The sequence below is a fragment of the Lipotes vexillifer genome, unplaced genomic scaffold (assembly GCF_000442215.2).
Source record: "Lipotes vexillifer unplaced genomic scaffold, Lipotes_vexillifer_v1.1 scaffold1790, whole genome shotgun sequence".
Lineage (NCBI taxonomy): Eukaryota > Metazoa > Chordata > Mammalia > Artiodactyla > Lipotidae > Lipotes > Lipotes vexillifer.
The window spans coordinates 186,892-191,709 of NW_006786545.1; positions in this window are offsets into that span (position 1 = coordinate 186,892).

Genomic DNA, 4,818 nt, shown 5'->3' on the forward strand with positions numbered 1-4,818 from the left:
AGTCAGCTTTAATAGCATTACCAATTTGTCTATAAGCTAAATTATATCAGTCTTACTTTAATCAACTAAACAGAATACAGAAGATATTACAGAGCCACAACCTTGAACTGTATCTAGTAAAACTCTAGCATAGAAAGTATGAAAGATAAAAAGGAAACGTATGAAACATGCTACTCATAGACACCTCTACACCTCTAAGTATCGTAAACTCTAAATTTATTAATTTAGATTTCTGGAAAGCTCTATGCTTGGTCTCATTTATCTTGCTGTAGAAACACTTTCATTGAGTCATGCTTTATTGTTTTGTCCTTGGCCTTTATCTAGATTACTGCACAAACTAAATGCCACAATATTTCTTAAAAGAATGGCTAAAGGGCTTCCCTGGTGGCGCAGTTGGTTGAGAGTCCGCCTGCCGATGCAGGGCACACGGGTTCGTGCCCCGGTCCGGGAAGATCCCACATGCCGCGGAGCGGCTGGGCCCGTGAGCCATGGCCGCTGAGCCTGCGCGTCCGGAGCCTGTGCTCCGCGACGGGAGAGGCCACAACAGTGAGAGGCCCGCGTACCGGAAAAAAAAAAAAAAAAAAAAAAAAAGTGGCTAGAAAGATGGATGGATTGACTAGTTGCTGCTCTTACTGCAAAATTATCATGTAAGACATTGTCGATTATGTTCTTCAGTGTCCTCAGTGTAAAAACCACACCACACTTTTTTTTTTTTATAAAAAAGAAAGTTTGATTTCCTTGAGGAATTGATAGGCTTCCTTCTGTCAGAAAATAACTCTAAAGCAAGTTTTTCTCAGGTTGCCTAGAAACTCAGTAAAGTTTAATGCCCAATCACTGTAACTCAGAGCCCTCAATGTTAGCTTATTTTTGTTTCTCCTTTGCATATATTTGACTTTCCAGTTTTATCCTAATGATTTCAGTGTGTATTTTTATAACTATAATAACAACAAACATTTATTGACTTCTTACTATTTTCCAGATAATGTTCTACGAGCTTTGAATAATTATCTCATTGTAAGCTGCTGCAAACCTTTTTGGCAAGTATAGGGATATAAATCAATAAAGGTGTGGCACATTTATACAATAGAATATTACTCAGCTATAAAAAGGGACGAAACTGGGTCATTTGTAGAGACGTGGATGGACCTAGAGACTGTCATACAGAGTGAAGTAAGCCAGAAAGAGAAAAAAATATGGTATATTAATGCATATATGTGGAATCTAGAAAAATGGTACAGATGAACCTCTCTGCAAAGCAGAAATAGAGACAGATGTAGAGAACAAATGTGTGGACACCGGGGAGGGGGAAGGGGGGGATGGGAAGAACTGGGAGATTGGGACTAACATATATTCACTGCTGGGTATGAAATAGATAACTTAGTGAGGACCTGCTGTATAGCCCAGGGAACTCTACTCGGTGCTCTGTGGTGACGTGGATGGGAGGGAAATCCAAAAGGGAGAGGATATGTGTACACATATGGCCAGTTCACTTCGCTGTGCAGCAGGAGCTGGCACAACATTGTAAAGCAACTATACTCCAATTAGAAAAAAAAAAAAAAAAGATTCACGTACATGTCAGTGTGAATTGATTATTAAATGAGAATGAAATTTTATGGTGAGAAATAAGAATACTCAATATTGATATACTCAATATTGTACCAGCTGACTACTTCTGTTTAAAGACGAGTTAGAGAACTTCAGTTTCCAGCAGTACTGTACCTTAGATATTCTGGACAACACTCCTGACGAATATAACTAAAATACTGGATAACACACATCTCTCCCTTAATGACTTTAATTTGTTCCTGAAAACCCTACTGCTAAGTGAAAAGCTGTTACATGAAAATTTTTTCCATTAATTTTAATGGGAAAAATTACTATGCATTCATCCCAACCTAAGATACCCAAACAATTATCACCTATATTGAACAGTGAATTGAATAATTTGACAATAAAAAAGTATATATAAGTAATAAACAACAATGTGAAAATAAATGTAGTTTGAACATAAAGTGTTAAAGGTCTATTATACTCATTTATTTTTTCTTTGTACATCATTTTCTTGATCTATTTTTCAATATTTGGGGGCAGGGGAGGTTCTCAAGGTCATCTTGTACTGATGCTGAACCTTTAGAAGAAAATAAAGGCAAAATACTAGACCGTGTTGAAATATGTGGAATAGCTCATGTACACAACAGAATGAAGGGTAGCAGAAGCTGCCTCTTTATCCCTCGGACTTGATATACGTACACCAAGTAAAATGCTTGGGGGTACATTTAAACTTAATGCACAGTTCAACTTTATTCCTTACCATATTTTCTGACTAAAAACTGTTGTGTTGACTATATTCATGAGGATGTCTTTGTCTGAAATTGTAATTTTGAAACACCACTTTTTGTAGCAATTTATTTAGTGCGATTATAGTGAATTAAGACAGTGGCAAAAAACTGTACTAGCAGCCATTGTATTCTTCACTGTCACATACGTGCAATAAAAATTGAAAAAGCCAATTTCACGTAAGAATGTCCTTGATGAATCATTAAAAAATTAATTATATTAAATCTTGATCTTTGCCTTTCTAAAATATTCTGTGTGATGAAGTAAGTACATATAAAAGGGTTTCTTCTGTTTTATAAATAAGTTCATTAACATAACATTGTAAAATTTTTAAAAATTGTGTTGCATAGTTTAAAAAAATTCTTTTAAGCTCTTCTTCTGCACACCAGAGTCTAACGAGTTGTGAACTGAACTAACTGCTTTTCTTATGGGATGACGATTTTACTTGAAAGAACGAATCAGAGATAAACTGTGGGCATTCAAATTTGGATATTTAGGAGACATTTCCTTGAAAGTGAACAAAGTGAGTCTATCACTTCAAGAGAAACAACTGACAGTATTTTTTTCCCGTGATAAAATTCCAACTTCAAAATGGAAATTAGAATTTTGGAAAACTTGAATCTGCCACCTTGAATTTAACAGCTTCCAGGTGCTTATGGATTTTTCTAATAAGTTGGGCAATTATATTAATGAATGTGAATTTCTGATATTATATAATGGAATGCATCAACACTTGGAAGATCTGCATAACCCAGTGAACCAGTATTTTAGAAAAATATCCCTAATGTATAATGTTACAAACTTAGGCATGGGTAAAAGGTCCACTCAAAGTGTACCTAAGGATAGACCTAGAGTCTGTCATACAGAGTGAAGTAAGTCAGAAAGAGAAAGATAGATACCGTACGCTAACACATAAATATGGAATTTAAGAAAAAAAAATGTCATGAAGAACCTAAGGGTAAGACAGGAATAAAGACACAGACCTACTAGAGAATGGACTCGAGGATATGGGGAGCGGGAAGGGTAAGCTGTGACAAAGCGAGAGAGAGGCATGGACATATATACACTACCAAACGTAAGGTAGATAGCTAGTGGGAAGCAGCCGCATAGCACAGGGAGATCAGCTCAGTGCTTTGTGACCACCTGGAGGGGTGGGATAGGGAGGGTGGGAGGGAGGGAGGGAGACGCAAGAGGGAAGAGATATGGGAACATATGTATATGTATAACTGATTCACTTTGTTAGGAAGCAGAAACTAACACACCATTGTAAAGCAATTATACTCCAATAAAGATGTAGAAAAAAAAAACAACGGAAACAAAGTGTACCTAAGATCAATGTATTTTAATTTAATTTAATTTATTTTTAAGTTGACGTATAACTGACTTATAATAATATATTAGTTTCAGGTATACAACACAATGATTTGTTATTTTTATACATTACAAAATGAGCACCATGAAGTCTAGTTACCATCTGTCACCAGAGTTAGTACAATATTATCAACTATATTTCCTACACCGTACATTATACCACTGTGATTTATTTTATAACTGGACGTTTGTACCTCTTAAAGTCCTTTCCTAATTTTGCCCATCCCCCCACCCCTGCCCCTCTAGCAACCACCAGTTTTTTCTCTGTATTTATGAGTCTGTTTCTATTTTGTTATGTTTGTTTAGATGCCACATATAAGTAAAGTCATACGGTATTTGTCTTTTTCTGTCTGACTTCTTTAACTTGTCATAATACCCTCTAGGTCCATCCATGTTGTTGCAAAAGGCAAGATTTCGTTCTTTTATATGTCTGAGTAATATTCTATTGTATTCCATGTACATACTCCACATGTATTCCATGTGATAGATACCACATTTTCTTTATCCGTTCATCTATCGATGGACACTTAAGTTGCTGCCATATCGGACCTATGGAAAATAGCACTGCCAAGAACATAGGGGTGCATACATCTTTTTAAATTGGTGTTTGCATTTTCTTCAGGTAAATATCCAGAAGTTGGATTTGCTGGATCATATGGTAGTTCTATTTTCAATTTTTTAAGGAAACTCCATATGTTTCCATAATGGCTGTACCAACTTACATTCCAATCAACAGTGCACAGTGAAGGAAACCATCAACAAAACAGAGTCAGCCTACTGAATGGGAGAAGATATTTGCAACTGACATGTCGATAAGTGGTTAATATTCAAAATACATAAAGAACTCATACAACTCAATGTCAACAAAACAAACAATCTGATTAAAAAATGGGCAGAGAGGGCTTCCCTGGTGGCGCAGTGCTTGAGAGTCCGCCTGCCGATGCAGGAGACGCGGGTTCGTGCCCCGTTTCGGGAAGATCCCACATGCCGCGGAGCGGCTGGGCCCGTGAGCCATGGCCACTGAGCCTGCGCGTCCGGAGCCTGTGCTCCGCAAATGGGAGAGGCCACAACAGTGAGAGGCCCGCATAACGCAAGGAAAAAAAAAAAAAA